Here is a 21,025-nt window from a genome sequence, read left to right on the forward strand (position 1 = left end):
GTCTTTCTGGTAGTGTGATCCAGGTCATTACCTGACAAACAGTCTACAGGCATGTCAGGGCTCACATGTTTACATAATGATACATTCGTACATAAGAACAAAATCGCATCACGATTATCAAATTCATCCATCATGAACTCCGCATCAAATCCTCGGAAATATGTGGTCAGGTAGGCCCTGTACCTTAGGCCTGAGATTACTGATTTACAGGTCACAGGTGGGGTGGCATGTAGCTGGCAGACAAACGAGCGAACAGGAAGCTCAGGTCCGTCTCCCAGATAAGCACAGCGACACCACAATGGTCCAGGGAAAGTGGCCCCAATCTATCGCACACAGTCAATTTTGGGGTCAGAGAGTGCACCCACCAAACCTAACCCCGTGTAATTCTCCCAAAGATGCGGGGGCTTGGAAATCACCCCCTGGACATGCAACAGCCCCCGCTGCCGGGTGGAGGAGATGAGGCTTCGCAATGGGATGATGGCACTTTCCAGACGCTGCTGCTGGCTCTGTGTGTGCCGTCGTCTCTATGTCTACACACTCCCCTGTATTACGCTAGCCACCACTGGATTCTTTCCTTCAGTGGGAGGTGGTGCTCTTTTTGGACTCTTGGGTTCTCCCTTGTATCGTCCATACTACCAGCACTCATACCACTTGATGGGCTTGGGCTGCTGACCTTTGTCAGGGTCAGTTTTCTTCTGGTGTCAAGATTGGGAATGTGAACCAGGCACTTTCCCTTGTGAATTGTTTTGGGTGCCTTTTGGAGTTCTCAGTCTTTTTATCTCCTGCTCCTGGTGACAACCCTGACCACCCTTTTGGGAGTTCCCCCAGGTACCTTTTATGGGCATTCCGGTGCTGACCCAGAGGTCTGCCTTCTGAGAAAGCTTCCTGGAGTCAGCAAGAGTGCTGTCAACCAGGTGTTGGCACAGCTCTGGAAAACAAGCATAAAGAAGTGCTCCTTCAAAAACAAGGTGCACAACCCTTCATGATCATTAATTTTGCTACCCCCACCCAGGCTTTCACTGCCTTACCAGCATAATCCAGAAAATCACCCATGTCTGTGACTAGCCTTGAACCTTTCTTTGTTCCGGCTTAACCCAAACTTGCTGATTAGAATGGTCTTAATGGCAGTGTAGTTGGTCTGGCCCCCCACCTCTAGTGTAAGGAGTATTCCCCTCCATAACATGGGCCTGCACCTCCAAAGACTCCCCCTGCAGAACTCCTCTCTGACCCTGTGCACTTTCAAAGCCACTTCATAGGCTGCCAATCATTTATCTATGTCATCCCTCACTTTGCAACTAGGCACCATGGGCTCGATTCACAGAACTAACTTAAGACAAAATCCTAAACTTACTCATTTTGGTATTCACAGAAGTTAGGAGCCCTAACTTTAGGACTCCTAACTTCTGTGAATACCGAAATGGTAGTACGTTTAGGATTTTGACTTAAGTTATTTCTGTGTATCGGGCCCCATATCTTTTGGGATATGGAATCTAGACTCATCTGAAGACACTGCAGTTATGCTGCCACCATTGTTTCTGCTGCTGGACCACTCTTGAGGGACTCTAATACCCAGCTCTCTGAGGCTCAGCTCATGGGCCATCTTCCTTTCCTCCATGGCTAGCCTCCTCTCATCGAGAGCTTGCAGCTTCTCAAGCTTAGCTCCTTGTCCTCCATCTTGTCAAGCTCTAGCTTTAGTTTCCTCCCCTCCCTCCTGTATGTCAGCTCCTCTGAGGACAGGCTCCTTGAAGACACACTGCTGCCTGCTCTAGAGTCTAGTCCTGGGAGGAAATTGCTCCACCCCTCTATAGGATGCACGTATATACCCCTGTCAGAACCTGCTCTGATCCTTCCTCAAACGCAGATCCCTCCTCATCCACTTCTCCTTCAGAGTGGGCTCTGCCCATGCTCTCAAGGCAGACAATCACAGTAACACAATGAATACACCACAAAAATACTCCACACATGGTTACAAATATAGATTATATTTTTATGAATAAAGCTAGACCAGAATGACAATAATCCACTAAGTAGAACCAGAGTTATGGATTTTTAAAGAATAGAATCAAAACAGTGCTTGGATGTAAATAGAGTTAAAAGGTTACTTTAGGTCACTCTAGACCGGGGTAAATCCAAAGTTCAGGCCGACCACTATGGGGAGCAAATTTTATACAGGTCTAAACAGGTCTAGCTGAAGTTTTAACTTCTCAAGCTGAGCAAAGAGCCCCATTCGAGGGGGAGATGGTGCTAGGAGCAAGTAGTGCGTCACTATCGATTATCCTGTGGGCGCGAACAGGTGGCCGTGCATAGTGGACAGCAGACGGGGCCTCACGGTCTGCTTGCTTTGCGAGGAGATGGTATTGTGGCGGCTTGTGCTGATCTTTTGAGCGAACGGCAAGTCCCAGGGTGAATGGGCCCGTTCGCGGTCGCGAAGAACCCAAAAGCTAGATTTCAGGGCCCAGGAACAGAAGGTGATAAAAACAGCTACAAAACCCACTTCTGCGGACCAGAGCTTGGAGGAGGCACAACAAGCAAAGGTAGGACTCAAAGAAGGTAGAGTCCAGCTTCACCAGCAGATTCAAAGGAAGCCTTTTGTGTCCTTGAGACTTCAGAAAACGGGAGGCCCACCAGAAAGCCCTTGGAGATCACTTAGAGGGAAAGGCAGAGTCCAGGTCTCCTTCCAAAAGTCGGGAGCAGCAGGCAGGAAGGTAATAAGCAGAAAAGCATTCCTTCTAGAAAAGCAGTCCCGTGGAGTCCTTTAAGCAGCCCAGCAGTCCTTCTGGCAGAGGTTCAGTTCAAGATCCAGAAGTGTCAGATTTTAGGGTTCAGAGACCCCAGTAATTATAGAACAAGCATTTGCAATGCAATAGGTCTCGCATTAGGAAAGTTTGAGCTATTGGCATTGTAAATTACAATTTTTTTATTTATGTGTTGGTTATGAAAATAGATACATTAATAGCATTGCCATTTACAATGTCAGTAGCTTAAACTTTCGCAAATGTGACACATATTGCATCAACTAACGGTTTGCTGTGCTAAATTCACCATCTTCCCAGCTTTCAGGAACATGCAGAGCTGAATTTAAACTTTTTTGTTACCACAGTTCTGCCATTTTTCAAAGAGGAAGCCTATTTTTTGTGCTTTCAACCTACTTCCAGTTTGTGGTGGAAACCACTGTAAAACTTATGGGTGATCTAGGAAACCTATATATATATTTCTGAAAAGTAGATGACATTCCAAATTCTGCAAGGGGTCGCTGAAGGTTTTCAAAAAGAAACTGTTGAAATAAAGAAATATTGAAAATGAGTAGGGAAAAAACATTTGTGACAATGTTTTCATCCATATCTTTTTTTCACTATGGCCAATTTACAAAAGTAATGTACCATTATGTTTGCTGGATACCTTTGGTTGTGGAGATATATAGGGATTACAGGTTCTCCAAGAACCCGAGGTACCCAGAGTCATCAACTAAGCTGCACGGTGCAATGGTTTTTCATTGTCTACTGAGTCCAGACCAATTCATAGGGTGAAATATGTAGAGTGAAAAATAGGTGTCAAGGTAACCAATGTATTTCTGAAATGGGCACAAGATATGGCATTTAGGAGAAGTGGTTATTTGTACATCTCTGAATTTGTGGGTACCCGTACAAGCATATGATTTAGAGGGTATTTTTCAAAATATCTTCTTTCTTACACACTGGCTTACAGTTGGAAGGCACAAATGCAGCTAAATCCAATTGGTAATAACAAATATTCAATTATTCTATGCACCAGCATGTTGTTTGTTAAAAATGGTACCTCACTTGTGTGGGTAGGCTAAGTGGCTAAGACAGGAAGTAGTCCAAAACGCAACACAGATACATCACATTTTTCTACTCCAAACTGATCCGTTTTTTGCAAAATGGTTAGCTGTGGGTTTTAGTTCCAAGCTCAGCCGGCACCAAAGGAAACCTAGCAAACCTGACATTTTTTAAAACTAGACACGTAGGGGAATCCAGGATGGAGTGACTTTTATGGGTCACACAAGGTTGTTTTACCCAGAATCCTTGCAAATCTTAAGCTTTTTCTAAAAAGAAAAACCAGCTTTTCTTCACATTTCTGTGATGGAAAGTTCTGGAAACTGTGGGGAGCCACAAACTTTCGTCCACCCAGAATTTCCCTAATTCTCTTCTGATTAAACTGGTACCTCACTTTTGTGGGTAGGCCTAGTGCCCGCGACAAGAAAAGGCCCAAAACGCAACATGGATATATCACATTTTTCATTTCAAAGCTGACCCATTTTTTGCAAAGTGGGTAGCTGTGATTTTGGGCCCTAACTCAGGCGGCACCTAAGGAAACATAGCAAACCTGCACATTTTTTTAAAGTAGACAGCTAGTGGAGTCCAGGGTGGTGTGCCTTGGGTGGATTCCATGAGGGCTTTTGCCTACAACGCCATGCAAACTTCAAACTTTTCCTGAAATCACGCATTTTCCCTACATTTCTGTGAGGGAAACTTCTGTAATCCACAGGAATCTACAACATTCCTACCACCCAGCATTGCCACACTTGTGCTGATAAAAACGTTACATCACTTGTGTGGCTGGGCCTAGTGCCTGCAACAGTAATGAATCAAACCAAGGTCAATGGGAGCACTTGTGTGAGGGACTCCCATTGACCTCGGTTTGATCCGCTCCTGCTCTGGAAGCAGCCTGATGAAAAATAAATAAATAAAGGACTTCCTCTGGTGCAGAGCACGACAGGGGCCATTAGGTACCTCCCAGTTTCGGCCAAAGGCCGACACCCACACTGGGGAGGTAGTGCGGCTGCTAGCCTCACTTTAAAGGTTAACAAGCAGGTTTGACAGTATGCTCTTAATCGACGGAATTCTTCTCTTAAATGGGGGTTGACTACATGTACATAGCCTGGGGAACTTCCCTCTTAATAAACCGGGTTCAACAGTTTGCCAATAACCAAGGGATCTCTTCTCTTAAACTGGGTTCGGCACGCTGCCCTTAATCGGGGGTAGGGTGGGAATTCCTCTCGAAAACAGGGTTTGACAGTATGCACAAAACCTAGGGAACTCTTAGAAAATGGGTTTCAACTTTATGCCGAATCCTGGGAAGCTCTTCTCTTAATCAGGGTTCAACAGTATTTCCATATCCGGGGGAATGCCTTTCCTAACAAACAGGATTCAACAGTATGCCCATAGCTATGGGAACTTCCCTCTTAACCCCTTGGCTGCTGCCGTCGGTCAACGGTCGTCGCGTGCACTACCTTGGTAGTGCTGCGCACATCGGTCGGCTGTCGCTGCCCCACCGGTTTTTCGAATGTTCAGCACTGGAGCTGAACGTTCGACGCAGCCAAGGTGTTAACAAACATGCTTCAACAGTATGCCCAGAACAGGGGGAACTCTTCTCTTCAAAACAGTGTGCCCATGAGTGGGGGAGCTCCTCTCTGAACAAATAGTTTCAACAGTATGCCCATAACCAAGGGAACTCCCCACTTAAGAAGCGGGATTCTGCATTGCACCAACACATAGGGAAACTCCTCTTTTAACAAACTAGGTTAGACAGTATGGCTGGATCGGGGGGGGGGGGGGGGGGGGTTGCTTTGCAACACTTTGGGGTTTGCCAGAATACCTATGACCTAGGGGTGGGGGGGAGGGGGCTCAAGGTTCTACCTTATGCCTATAACCAGGGGATGCACAGTTCCTGTACTTGTTTACGTGCATTTGGTAAATCTGCTCAACTGAAAATCAGCTAAAAAGGATTTGAAAGCATTTTGAGAGCTTCTGTGAAGGCAGCAACTTAACAATGAACTTATAATTTAAAAGCAATAGTGCCGAGCCAAATATTTTGCTCATGAAATGCTTTGGTGAATGATTTTCACCATTGGTCTGCTTTTTGTGACCACCTAAAGGGTCTTCCAAAGAGTTGCCGACCCAAAATCACGGACGTCTGTTGTTCTGACAACTGCTGTGTTGCAATTTGTGGAACATACAACTCAGTTGCCTGTTGCAATAATTTTGCAGTTTGAGGCTATCATAGATAAGGTGTGTGTGAAATTCACGTAATTTGCTTACACTTAATTATGCAAACTTCAGCAAGATTATGCAAAATGCAAATCCAATATTTCAAGCTACATTTTTAGGGTGAAATGAGTACTCGAGTCAGTTTTGGCACAAGGATGCATTTTTCCAAAAGCCACACATGTTGTGTTGTTTCTGTGCATTATTTTTTACTGCAAATTGCATTTAATTGCACAAAGTGGCATACCAGTATGATTTCTAGAATTCCGCGTAAGAAGCGTAATGTAAAATTGCCGAAATTAATTAGACATGATTTACATTTCGCATAAACCTAATCTTAATTTGGTATGCTGTGCAATCTCTGACATTCAGTGTTGGCGTCCAGGAATAATTGTTAGAAAGAATGTAGTTTTACATTTGGGAGAAGTCAGTCAGCCCTCGTAACAAAAATATGTGACTAGCATATTCATATCATTTTAAGTCATTATGCACGGAATCACGAAAATGTACATAAGTTTACATTTTTATTGCAGAGGCAAAGTTTCAGACAATTTGGGTGCACAATTAGGGAAGCCAACTCATTTTACGGTTTAATTCCTGTTATTTCTCAGGTAAACCCTAGATGCTTTTATTAACTTTAGTTTTTTGGAAAGCATGGATGAAGGAGCCGATTTTTCTCTTTGTAGTTATTAAACTATATTAATTTATGTGGGTAGCCTTTCATAATACCAAATTAGAAACGTTTGCACTGGAGCACCAAGGAGAGCAAACCCTTTTGCATAATTTTTGGCATTTTTTGTAACCCTAAACAGGGCAAAGAGATTTCGCTCCAATGCATGTTACAGAAAGATGCATGTCCCAAGGCAAACAGCCACGAATTGTATAAAGTACCTAAAAAACATGCACAACTTTTAAATCAATTAACACTGGCGATTTTAACAAAGAAAATGTTTCACGACAAAAAAAAGAGAACAACATAAAAATAGCACCTTCTAGTTATACATCTTGTTTTGCCACTTGTGAAATAAAAACAAACACAACAAACTGATTTGACCAAAAGTCTAGCCCCATTTTTCACATTTATGAAAATATCATGTGTTTATTTATTTATTTTAGGTTTTTCTAGAGCGCGTAGTCACCCAGAAGGTATCCCAGCGCTGAACCTCTTACTCACAGGGGGAGAAAGTCAGGAGAGATAATGGCTCAGGGGAAGAGTAGGGTTTTGAGAGATTTCCTGAACCGCAGGAGGTTTGGTTCTGCTCTGAGGCTCAGGGGGAGAGCGTTCCATTTTTTTCCCGTGTTGACCGAAAAACGGCGGCCACCTATACGGGCTTTCTTCACCTTGGGGATCGTGATGAAGTTTCCATGTTCGGAACGAAGCGCTCTCGTGGGTCTGTAGGTTTTGATCCAGTTATTTAGAATTGGGGGGCCAGTGTTGTGAAGTACCTTGTGGGCCAGACAGAGGGCCTTGAAAGTTACCCTTTCCCTGATAGGGAGCCAATGCAGCGTCCTCAGTGCGGGCTTGGCAGATGTTCTGGCCGGGGTGTTCGTTAGAAGTCGGGCTGCGGCATTTTGAGCTTTTTGCAGAGTTTGGAGAGTGGAGTCTGGAGATCCCAGGTAAATGGCATTGCTGTAGTCCAGCCTGGATAAAATTAGGCCTTGGATCAGCAGGAGACGCGACTGGAAAGGCAGTAGAGGGATCATCTTCCTGCAAGATCTAAGTACTCTGTAGCATGTGCCGGCCGTCTTTCTTGCCTGTGTCCTGAAGGTGAGATCAGTCTCCAGCCACACTCCGAGACTCTTGACCTCCGTCTTGGGGGTGGGGGGTTCACCCATGCAGGCGGGCCAGATGTTGGGGGGGGAGGTTCGTGGTGTTATGCCCTAGGAGCAGGATTTCTGTTTTGGAGCCGTTTAATTTCAGGGCAGAGTCACTCATCCACTGATGTACGTTGGAGAGGCAGTCGTGGAGATTGGAGGGCTCTAGCTTGGGGTGGGAAAGCGTCACCACCAGCTGTGTATCGTCGGCGTAGCTGACGATAGTGACTCCAAAGGGTGAGACCAGTTCCTCCAGTGGGGCCATGTACACGTTGAACAACGTGGGGCTCAAGGATGAGCCCTGTGGCACACCGCACTGGAGGGGGATGGAGGGGGAGCGGCTTTCACCTTCCCAAACTTGGAAGGAGCGTCGGGAGAGGAAAGACGAGAGCCATTTCAACGCCCTGGCTTTTACCCCGATGTTATCGAGACGTTGGATTAAGACCTGGTGACTGACCGTGTCAAAGGCCGCGCTCAGGTCTAGGAGGACCACTGCCACTGATCCTCCTGTATCGATAATTTCCCTGGTCTTTTCTACTGCTGCGAGAAGAGCAGTGTCCGTACCCTGACCTGGTCTAAAGCCTGTCTGTGAGTCATTGAGGAGTTGATTTGACTCCAGGAAGTGTGACAGTTTTTTGTTCGCAAGTTTTTCGGCGACCTTACCTATCCAGGGGAGGAGGGAGATAGGTCTATAGTTGGATAGATCTGCCGGGTCTAGAGAAGGTTTTTTGAGGAGCCCTTTTACGACAGCCTCCTTCCAGTTTGAAGGGACCTCTCCCTGTGCCAACGAGATGTTAATGAGGGCTGTCAATTGGGAGACTATGGTCTGAGAGATGTTTTTAACGAACCGTATGGGGACTGGGTCGCTAGGGGCTCCGCTCTTGGTTGATGTGAGTGTAGCCATCACTTCCTCTTCTGTAACTGGGCCGAACGACGCTAGATAAGGCTTGTCGGGTGGGGGCGGCGGTTCCTTAGCTCTCTCTATGGAGTCAGGGTTAGCGGCGGGAAGGGAGGTGAGGATTTTTTTGATTTTTTCGTCAAAGAAGGTGGCCAACTTGACGCATTTTTCCTCCGCTGCTTTGGGGTCCATGGGTTTCTGCGGGGGGTCAGGGACATGGAGGAGATCTTTGAGGATGGAGAAGGTCTCCTTGGCTGAACAAGAGGAGCTTTTTATTTTTTCCTCGTAGAAGGCGCTTTTTGCGTCGTGTAGGGCTCGTTTGTACGCTTTCATGGAGGATTGATAAGCACTTTTCTCTGCCGTTGACTTGTTTTTCCTCCAAGTGCGTTCTGACTTTTTGCAATCCTTCTTAAGGGCGTTGAGGGCGGGTGTGTACCAGGGAGCGGGGTTGATTCTTTTAACGTGTTTTAAAGTATTGGTAAGTGGGATGAGACTGTCTAGGGGGTGGGCTAGCAAATCGTTGAATTCTCTGTCCGCGGTGTTCGGGTCCGTGGATAGAGGGCCGATAGTTTCATCATGCCTCCACTTTCTTATGTAAACTAAGCAAACATCCTTGAATTCACTGTGGGCAATATTCCCCCTGTTGCTAGTGCGCAAGCAGGAACAATCGTGTACCTGTTCGTCCATTATTGCACCACTGATAAGTTTCCCTAATATTGCCCTGTTACATCGAGTCTGTCTTGCACGGTGCACTACGTGATCAAATCAAACCTCTTACCAAAACCAGAGAGACAGGAGATTGGGAAACGCGCGCGCGCGGCCGGTGCCGATTGCTTTCCAGAGCGTGCGCGTGACATCTCCTGTCTCCTGGGAAGCAGACCCGGCAGCAATAGTATCGCGCCTGCGCGATGGCATATGGCTTCGCCATATGCATCGCAGGCGCGAGACCTAAAAAAGTGCCTTTGATGTAGGAAGGGACTTCAAAGGAACTCTCTGAAGTGCACAAGGATCCCTTTCAACCCATCCCTGTCTGTCAAGCTAACCCTGGGGGGTAAACAGTGCTTTGTGTGAGGGCAGGACATAGTCTATTTAGATGTAAGTGTGAGCCACCTCTCCCCTTCCTGCCCAGGAAGGCTATCAGAATGCAGATGAGTGCTATGTCACACCCAGCCCTTCCTGTATTTGTGGCTGTCTAGAGGGAATGCATAAAGTGTAGCTGTCACACAGCCCAGAGGTGTATTAGAAAAACCAAAGGGGGTGACGGACGGAGCGTTTACAATACAAACACTCACCCCCAGTCAACTGATCTGGGTTTAATCCATCACCGTTCTTTAGCTCACTCCGCCACCCCAGTTCAGACATGGCCATATGCAAATCAGTCTGACCCTGTGCCTCATGGGAACAGTCCAGCCCGAACTGCCAAGCCATGTCTTCCCTGGACTGGAATCAAGCTTCCCAGGACCGGTTTCTGGCATTCCAGCCGTCTTCAGCCGGGCTTGCTTGAATCCAGTGGCAAAGTGAGCAAGGGACTCACGTCTGAGCATACCCTGCCAACTTAGGGCGAACAAAGAAAAACCAAAGGGGGTGATGGACGGAGCATTGACAATAGAAACACTCACCCCCAGAAACACTCACCCCCAGTCAACTGATCTGGGCTTAATCCATCACCGTTCTTTAGCTCACTCCGCCACCCCAGTTCGCAGTTGACAGGGTATGCTCAGACGTGAGTGCCTTGCTCACTTTGCCACTGGATTCAAGCAAGCCCGGCTGAAGATGGCTGGAATGCCAGAAACCGGTCCTGGGAAGCTTGATTCCGGTCCAGGGAAGACATGGCTTGGCAGTTCAGGCTGGACTGTTCCCATGAGGCACAGGGTCAGACTGATTTGCATATGGCCATGTCTGAACTTGGGTGGCGGAGTGAGCTAAAGAACGGTGATGGATTAAACCCAGATCAGTTGACTGGGGGTGAGTGTTTGTATTGTCAACGCTCCGTCCATCATCACCTTTGGATTTTCAGAGGTGTATTAGAGACAGCCTGTCAGGCACAAAGAACAGTAAGTGTCCACTTTCTAAAAGTTTTATAAAACAGTAATTTTAAAACCCAACTTCACCAGTGAGAAGGATTTAGCATTACCATTCAAAACATGTGAAACATGAAAAAGGTACTCCTCTATGATCAGGAATTACAGCTTAAAAGTATATTAAAGAATTCCCAATGCTGGCCTATGTGAGGGGTAAGCCTCACAGTAGTGAACAGCGAGTGAGTTTTTCACTGCCAGGACATGCAAATCACAAAGGTACATGTCCTACTTAAACAGCACCCCGCCCTTAGAGTTGCTGAGGGCCTACCTTAGGGGTGACTTGTATGTAATAAAAGAGGAGTTTGAGGTTTGGCAAGTAGTTTTAAATGCCAAATCAAGGTTGCAGTAAACTGCACACACATGCACTGCAGTGGCAGGACTGAGACAGGTTTGAAAGACTACTTATGTGGGTTGCACAATGAGTGCTGCAGGCCCACTATTAGCATTGGAAGTACAGGCTCCGGGTATATGGTATACCACTTTAAAGGGACTTACCAGTACCACAAATATGTGAAGCAGATATACACCAATGTTACCATGTTTAGGGGATAAACACATGTACTTTAGCTCTGGTTAGCAGTGGTACAGTGCTAAGAGTCTTAAGGCCATCAAAAAGAATCAGCAAAAGTGAGAGGCAAAAGACAAAATGTTGGGGGAAAGACCACCCTAAGGATGGCATGTCTAACTGTTAGAAATGCTTGTGCTGTGTTTTGTTTTTTGGATTAAAAGTGCCATTATGCAGCATTCTGAGATCAGTCGTTTTTACCATCATGGTCTGAGACATGGTCTGTCGAAGTTTGATTTATGTGTATATTTGTTTTATACATGCTTTTACAATTGCTGTGTTTTAGTCAAATTAATTGGTGGTTTTTTCCAGTAGATTGAATGTTAATAATGGGTTTCTTTGATATATTCTGACTAAATTTTGGGAGCATATATTACGATTTCACTGCTCATATATTTTCATGTGCATAGTGGTGTGTGATCCCATACAGTGTTCTCATTCCTCCTTCGTTTTTACCTTGTACTTTTTAGCTCTGTTCCAGGAAAATTGAGGCTCATCTGTGAGGTGCACAATGATTGTGTAGCTCAACGAATGAATCATGTATCCAGATGTGGATGCATGATTTTTTCTGTAATTGTGCATACATATTTAGTAGTCCAAATGTTGTACACTACAGTCACAGATTAAAGCTAAATTGTTTTGTAATGTGCTTCACAAGTGTACATGTAGCTCTTCATCCTGATTTAATCCATTCGGTCTCAGCTGCGGAGTGAGATATGTTGTGATTCCATTTCTCACAGTCTTTTCTCTCTGATCCAACTTCTCTCTGTCTTAGGTACATAGTCAAGTGTGTACTATTGCCTCTTTTTCCAATTGCTCTCATTGTGTATTTGTATGTGCTTTGCCACGGAGAAGGTCCTATCATTGTTTGAAACCACTCCAATGTGTTCCAGAATTTGTTTTTTTGGTAGCAGGTGATGCTCCCAATGTACAGCAGATTTCATAGGCATTTAAGTACATAATTGAAATAATTACTTCTGGAGGGTCTGTGGTAATTAATGATACATATTTTGCCCTGTGCTTGCTGTGATTTATTTTTGTTTATTCCAATTTTGCATGGTTAGCACTGTGAACACTTCCAGAACCCATTAAGGGACAACCAATCACTTGAATTTGTGTTGGTTATTCTGAAGTGACTGTGTACCAGTGTAGCTTTTAGGCTCTCAGTCGTAACATACAAAATATCATAGTGGAAAACTAGATTGCAGATCATAGAGTACTTATATGTATAGGCTCAGGACACACATTTGCAGACTGCACATGATAAAGAAGGGAGTCTACTAAAAACAAAACATGGCTGGTGCCATCAGTTATGATATATGCTGTTCATTGCCTACCATAATTAGGGAATATCAGGAGTTTTTCATTTTTTCCATTTATATATATATATAACAAATTGGCTTTTTGCCATAATCCTGTGGGACTCCCGTGGCATTGCCGCAAAAAAAACAACAAATGTGGCCTTCCTTTTTTTCAGTACCTGGCTACTGGCCCCTCCTCCCCCTGCCTGTTTTAGGCCCTTGGAAACCCATCCCCTGGGGCCATTTAGATTATTTGAGGAGAGGGAGGTGAGCAGCCCCCCTTCTTGAGCCGCTTTCGGCCCTGGGGTCTCCATCCCTTGGCTCTCAATCAATTTTATAAGGGGACGTGGGTGCAGCTATTGTTTGCCCTGGGGACCCCATCCCCTGGGCCCAATTTACACAAAAAGGGTAAGGGACCGTCCTACCTGAGCCTTACAAAGGTCCCGGGGACCCATCCCCCATGGCTGTCACTTACATCAAAAGGGAGCAGGGCCAGGGGAGGAGCTTCGCGGGCGACCAAGATGGCCGCGTAAGCTCGGAGCTCCGTGGACCGTCCGACCCACCGCAACTATCCTGCCTGAAATCCTGGTCCACGTTGGTGGAATTGTAATGCTGGTGGCCTACTGAGGTGGGGACTGCAATCGGCTTCCGAATCGGTGGATCCTGAGCAAAGTTACGTCGAGCTGAACTCCGCTCCGTGACGGTGCCATTGTCCCTCCGGACTTCGTTACTTCGCACGATCGGACTGCGTAGTGCCCGCCTGCCGCCTTCGTTGGTGAAGTAACTGTGCTCCTGCTTGAGCCTTCGGCACCCTGGTCTTGCCTTCTTGATCCGTCTGCCACTCAGCTGTGGACCCAGATCTGTTGCCACCTCGCCTTTGTTCTCACGTACCCATCATGGCAGGCAGAGGTGATCCGGACAGGGCATCGAATAAAGGTGGTCGGGGCAAGTCGCAAACACAGAACAATCGCATGGAGCGATATGTGAACCTCAAGTCGCCACCTACATCTGGGGCCGTCTCTAAAGGGACCCCGTCGACTAGCCCGCCGGATGGATCGGACCCCACCCTCGTGGACATTATGGGTGCCATTACTAGCCTCCGTGCCGACATGCAGCAGCAGCACGAGACCCTGTCTCATAAAGTGGACTCCATGGCTGTTGATATCACCCTTATTAGGGCCGACTTGGGCAAAACCAACGAGCGTGTGAAGGCTCTCGACATCAAGACCGCCAGCCTAACCTCGGACGTTTCCGAGCTACAGACTGAGGTCCGCAACCTGCGGATGACCGCTGATCTATTCTCAAGGCGGCTGGAGGACTTTGAGGGGCGAGCCAGGCGGCAGAACGTCCGCATAGTAGGGGTACCGGAGGGATCCGAGAATGACGCAGCTGACCTATTTGTGGAGGACTTGGTTAAGACTCATTTGGCGCCCTCTGGACTGAGTAATTTTTTCTCAGTGGAGCGTGCCCACCGTGTACCGGGGGGCCCGCCGAAAACTGGAGCGTCGCCGCGACCGATTGTGGCGCGCCTCCTCAACTTCAGAGACCGAGACGCGATCCTCCAAGCATCCAGATCGCATGGACCACTTCACTACCAAAATGCGGAGGTGCACTTTTATCCGGACTTCACCAGGATGGTGCAGCGTCAGCGCCTGAGCTACGCGGGGGTGAAGAGACGCCTCAGAGACTTGGGTCTCAAGTACTCCATGATGTTCCCTGCGAAACTCCGTGTTGAACACAAGGGACGTGCCCTCTTTTTTGACTATCCTGAAAATGTCAGTGAATGGCTGGACACTGTTTCGCCTGCGCGTGACGAGCAAGAGGATGAAGTTGGAGGCGCCTCGGGCGGAGCGGAGCGGCGAGACTGAACTAGGAGCTGATGCTACCCCCGCCTCGAATGACCGCCGGACTCGTGTTTTGTTACTTAATGATCTCTCCTTCATTTACATGGTGGGTGGCGGGACGATTTCGCGGGGATTCCTTACTCCTCTGGGTCTTTCGTAGAGTAGTTATTGGGGCGACAGGCACACTGCTGGTTGGGGGGGCTTTTTAGTCTATTGCAGGGGTGCAGGGTGGGGGGTTTGTTGGGTACAGTTATTCTGTGTGTTGTTTTTTCCTTTCTTTCTCTTGTGTGGCAATGGGACATTGATGCTCCTGAACTGTTTCTGATGCGGGTGTCTTTGGGCATTGGGTGGGGCGGGCAGTGGGGTTATGGGGGGTAGGATGTTAAGGATTCTCAGTTGGAATGTTAACGGGTTGGGTGACCGAATCAAGAGAGGGGTGGTGATACAACTGATCAAACGGCACATGCCAGATATTGTCCTTCTTCAGGAGACGCACTTGGTGGGCAACGCTTGTAAAGCTCTGAATCGTAAGGGTTACAAAATGGTGGCACACTCGGGGTTCTCTTCCGGGTCCCGGGGGGCGGGCATGCTCGTGCGCGCGTCCCTTCCCCTGGAGATAGAGACCACCTTGATTGATGACAGGGGGCGGTACGCCGCCGTGGCTGGTAGATGGGAAGGGCGTTCCCTCACGTTGCTTTCTGTGTATGTCCCCCCGGGGCTCCAATCTAGTACCTTTCAGGACCTTGGTGGTGCCATCTTGTCTATGCCGGCTGGTCGTTTGATAGTGGGGGGTAACTTTAATTCAGTTTGCTCCGGTCTGCTTGATCGCCAACCGCCCCGCGACCTACGTGGCCCGCAGATGTGGCTGCCATCCTTTCTCGAGTCCATGGGGCTGGTGGATGGGTGGCGACTTCTGCATCCCACGCTCCGTCAATTTTCCTTCCTATCGGGAGCACACAGGAGTCTTTCTCGCATCGACTATGTCCTCACATTGGCTTCAGACGCACTGGCCGTTTCCGAAGCCCGCTTTCTGGCGCGGGGTATTTCTGATCACTCCCCGTTATGGGTCTCCTTTGACTTTGGAGTGGTCCTGTCGGAACGACCGGCAGCGGTCAATCCGTGGTATTTCCGGAATTTCAAATCCCGCTCCCTCCTGGCTGAAGCCATTGATCTTTACTTCTCCGAGAACGTGGGCTCGGTGAGGTCGGCCGTTACACTCTGGGAAGCCTTCAAGACGGTGCTCCGTGGCGAGGCCCAGGAGCTCATCGCTGAGACCCGCCGGACGAGGGACTCTGACATGCTGGTGGTCGAGCAGGAAGTACTGCGACTCGAGGCCCAGCTGGGGCCCGAGCCGGACCCCTCTGTCCTCCATACCCTCTCGCTGAAACAAGCAGAGTACCATGCCTTGGCTACTAATGCCGCCCTCGCCCTGGCCAAGGAACAGCGAGGCCGCATCTACGACGTGGGCGATAAGGCCGGGAAGTTGCTGGCTTGGTTAGACAGAAGGGAGATGGCCAGCCGTGTGGTACCCGAACTCCTCGGGGATGACGGTGTGGTCCTTACGGATCCTAGTGCTATCGTTGACTCATTCGCTGGCTACTTTCAGGGGGTCTATGAGTCTGCCTCGGACTTTTCGGAGGCGGACTCATCGGCCTTCCTCTCGGATATTGACCTACCCTGCCTTTCCGAGGAAGAGAGAGCGGACCTGGATAGAGACATCACCGCTGACGAGATTGACCTTGCGATCCGCTCCCTACGGACCGGAAAGGCCTCCGGGCCTAACGGCATACCGGTGGAACTGTATAAAATCCGCTCGGACGCGATCTCCCCGCACCTTCGTAAAATGTTCTTGGAGTCCTTTGAGAGAGGCCGTCTCCCCCTGGATCAACGACTAGCTACCATCGTGGTCATCCACAAGGAGGGTAAGCCACGGGATGTCTGTCGATCGTACCGTCCTATCTCTCTCCTTAACGTGGAGCCCAAGGTCCTCGCCAAGCTGCTCGCCAACCGCTTGATTGGCGTCATTAGCGACCTCGTACACCCCGACCAGTCGGGATTCATCCCCCACCGAAACACCGCCCTCAATCTGCGTCGCCTCCATGGTGTCATGGCCAGGGCCCACACTCTCGAAGAGCCGGCTGTCCTGGCGTCTCTCGACGCCACTATGGCCTTCGACTCGCTCGAGTGGCCATACCTCTGGGCAGTGCTGACCAAACTCGGGTTCGGGCCGGTCTTTGTGAGCTGGGTGAAGCTCTTGTATGCGGACCCGATGGCTAATGTTACGGTCAACGGTCGCCTGTCGGCGCCATTCCCCCTACGTCGGGGTACTAGACAGGGTTGCCCCCTGTCACCCCTTCTGTTTGTCTTGGCCCTTGAACCGCTTGCAGCTTTACTGCATGCGCATCCTGACCTGCGAGGCATTACATGGGCCCCTGGCTTCGAAGACAGGGTCTCCCTGTACGCCGATGATATCCTGCTCTATCTGACTTCCCCCTGCAGGTCCCTCATTGTGGCCTGTGATGTGATCAGACTTTTCGGGCGGTACTCTGGCCTGATTATCAACTGGGCCAAGTCCTCCCTATATGTCCTCAAGGGGGATACTCCACGCCTCCCCAGAGGCTGCAGGATTCAGATTGCCACGCGCGGCTTCAAGTACCTGGGCATCTACATCTCTGGTAATCCCAAGTTGAGGCATGACAACAATCTACTCCCTCCTCTTCAGCGATTACGGCGTGATGTGGACAGCTGGCGTAAACTGCCGCTCTCCCTTCTTGGCCGTGCCGCTCTGTTCAAGATGATGGCCCTGCCCAGGTTCCTATACGCGCTGCAAAACGCTCAGGACCCGGTCCCGGCGCGCTACTTTCGTGATCTTGAAGGCCTACTCCGTACCCTCCTCTGGGAGGGTCGGCCCCGCGTTGCCTTTCACAAACTCACACTCCCCTGGTACGACGGGGCATCGCCCTCCCAGATGTGCGCCGTTATTATTGGTCTTCGCAACTAGCTGCCCTCAACCACGGCTTCTATGGCCCAGTGGGGAGCCCCGGCTATGCCATGGATAGATGGCTGATGGGCGATGGTAACTATTATCGGGCCCTATACTCGAAGTCTTTTGACCGACGGTTGACGGGCCCCACCCGTACGGCGGTCCGCACTTGGCGGGCGGTTAATAAGGCACAAGGGTGGCAGGGCAGACTCACGAGGTTCACTCCCCTCTTTGAATCCGACATCCTGGGTAGACTATGGCACACCAAGGGCTTTGATAAGTGGGACCTTATCGGCATCAGCAGGGTTGATGATATGCTTTCCAAGGGCTCAATTAGGACCTTCCCCCAGTTACAAACCGAATACCAGCTGGGCGCGACAGAGTTTTTTCGCTACGCCCAACTGCGACACGCGCTGCTTTCGGCCTCCCCGCCGGACGGCGTCATTCCCGAGAGTTCCCCTCTGGAAGACAGGATACTGGATGTGTGGAAAAAGGTAAGGCTAGGACCTTTCTCAGGATTTGCCCGGCGCTAACCGCCCTTGTACCATTCAAGTTTTACCAAGCAATGAGGCAGGCGCCGGAGACCAGAAGGCAGGAAACAGAAGTTTTATTCCGACGGAGCAGAACACATCAGATCAGACAACAAGGTATCGTCTCGAGGTGCTCTAACAGCCTCTCGGAGGCCTGGCCTCTTATACACTGGTTTATGGCATGTGACCTTCCTTTATTACAATCAGAACTTTGTAAAGCAAGGAAAAGACATCCCCGTAATCCTCGTGTTAATCCCACCCCCATATACCTTCACAATAGAGGTCCTCAACCTGCTGATAAGAGGAGGGGGTCATCACGCAGCTGAGTGTTCCGTCGAGTCTTAGGATGTGGGCGCCTGATCATATCACAGGGGGTGGGGAGGCCTGGATCAATAGAGGGTCCTTTGAAGGAGAGCGACCTCATACAATAAAGGGCAGTAAATGATATCTCCCGGCTTAGGCAATGGCCTCGGACCTGTGTGGACAGTCGGACACGGGGTGAGGGGCCATCAATGGAGTGGTATTCATGCTGCGTGGACAATCCAGTGCAGAGGGGAGGTTTATCAACAGAGGGGCATTCATGGGAGGAGAGGAGGTGTTGGTCAGGCGCTGGCGTGACTCCCAAGGACAGGGTCATGCTCATAAGGAGGAGGGAGGGGGAGCCAGGGTGCGCGGAGGATGCTTGCTGGGTCAGAGGGGCGCGCTGGCGATCGATCGTGGACAGGGATACCATGATATCTAAAATGGCTGCCGTGCACGTAGTACATAGGTGACAAGCTGGCGCAGATGATGTTCAGATCGCAAACTAAAATTCCACAGTCCTCCCTTTTAACATGTCTCGCCAACTTGTCAGTTTGAATTTATCCCCATAAGGCCACGTATTTCTACTTCATAGAGGGGGCTCATGTGCTCATTTCGGAAGTCCAAAGTTTTTGGGCACATACAGTTAGAAACAAGGCCGAACAAAGGTGGCAGACATTGGATACCTAAGCAGCACCCACATAATATCACAAGAGGTATCAGCACGAAGGAAAACAACTTCCAACCCCAATTTTTCAAAGTGTCCCAAAACCAGCTCCCAAGCGACCATCCTTCCTGTTCTTGGTGAACCTCCGAGGAAAGTCTGCGGAGGTGTTCGATGGCTTTGTAGACTGAAGGCGAGTTGTCTGGCACGTAGGTGCAGCAGCTGGATCCGATGATGCGGCATGCTCCTCCTCGGTCGGCTAGGACCACGTCTAGGATGAGTCGATTTTGAAGGGTCACAAGGCAGACCGCCTGAAGCTCCGCAGTGTTGTTGGCGAGGATACCAGCCGTGATGTTGATCGTTGTTTCTACTGCCTGGGTCAGGTGTCGGATAGCACGGCTGTTTGCCATTGGGCCCCACAGAGGAACAAGTCCCTTTGCTGCATCCAGGAACTGTGCTCCGGTGGAGTCGGCTTGTCCAAGGTCGTCTGCACGCCTCTGCCGGTGGTGGTTGGCAGGGGCTACATATGTGGGTGGAAGAACGAAGGCAATATAACAGGTGCCCTTCCAACCTCTCGGGAGCCAGGTGTAAGCCTTGGTGCCACACACAAAGTACATATTCGGAGAAGCAACAAAAGAAGGGGGTTCAGCTGAGTCCAATGTTCTGGTGATTCTGCAGGCGCTGTAACCCACCAGCTGCGTTCCCTGGCCTTCGAGACACACGAGACCTGTGACATTGATAACAGACAGGGCTACAGTTAAAGTGGCGGTAGTTTGTTTTTGCAGATGAGTGAAGGTGGTTCTGGCCGGATTGTGGAGCACTTGTACTTCGACTCGTTCTTTGGCTGGAATGTCTTTGATGAAGGTGGCGCCTGCGAGCGCAGGACACAGGGCAGCTGGGGTCTTTCCTGTTTTGTTCAGCCAGAACCCAGAGTAGAAGTGTGACACTGTCCGGCTGGAGGTGGCGTTGTCCCTGTGGCTCTCTTGCATGAGGATCAACCAGGCGAGGCAAGAGCCGTGAACTGAGAAGGGTGAAGGGATGAAGGGGATGGAGTGTCCAGTGGCATGCGGGAGCAACCCGCAGATCCAACAGTTCGTAGCATTTGCAGCAAGGTTGTGTTGGTGCAACAGTTGCACGAAGGAATTGTTCCAGAATTCCCTGCGCCTTTCTCGGAGCTGAGGCGACAGAGAGATTAGGTGATGCTCTTTCAGGGGTGTTGGCTGTGCAGTAGGTAGCAATGCCTCATGAGCCGGTGTGCTTTCCTCCAGAATCCAGAAGGAGGTCATGAGGAGGAGGCAGAAGAGGAAGACAATGAAGAGTGCAATTGTCTTTGATTTGTGCAGGTTGTCAGTCTTTGGATTTCTATACTGGGTATTTCCCGTTGCTTCCATCATCTTCTTATCTGGCGCTTCCATCATCTTCTTATTTGGCGCTTCCATCACCTTCAAGGGGCTCGGTAGTGGGCAGAACCACAGACTTCGTTTAGCTTCTCTCCCGGCGACCCTTGATTGTGTGTAGGTCACCGTTCTGAGATTTAACTTAGTCCGTGGCCTACTTAGCCGAAGCTCCCTCCTTTCGACGCAGGAAATACCCTTCTCTGGATGGCACAGTGGGATCAGAGAATTTTGCAAGTTCGAGTGCCTCAGTATCGGGATAACAGTCCAATATCGGTCGGTCTTTGCTCAGGAGCTCTTCTTGGGTGCTGACGTTTTCTGTCGTGGCCAGGTTTGCAGAGACCTTTCGGCAATGATGCGCGTGCAGCCAGTGCTTCTTCCCCTCCACTCGGAGTGCCGTTCGGGTGGTGATCAGCACTTGCCAGGGGCCCGTCCACCGAGGTTCCAGACTCTTGCTTCGCTGGAAATTTCGTATCAATACGAAATCTCCCGGTTGGATGTTGTGGCCGGGGCCCCTGGAAGCATCGGGGATGGCCTGCTGCACCTGTTGATGAATGACAGACAACGTTTTAGTTAACTTGCACAAATAATCACACAGTAGGACGTCCGGGACGTCATGAATGGAGGTCGGTTTGGGAGCAGTCC

Source organism: Lissotriton vulgaris, unplaced genomic scaffold (genome assembly GCF_964263255.1).
Source record: "Lissotriton vulgaris unplaced genomic scaffold, aLisVul1.2 SCAFFOLD_1265, whole genome shotgun sequence".
Lineage (NCBI taxonomy): Eukaryota > Metazoa > Chordata > Amphibia > Caudata > Salamandridae > Lissotriton > Lissotriton vulgaris.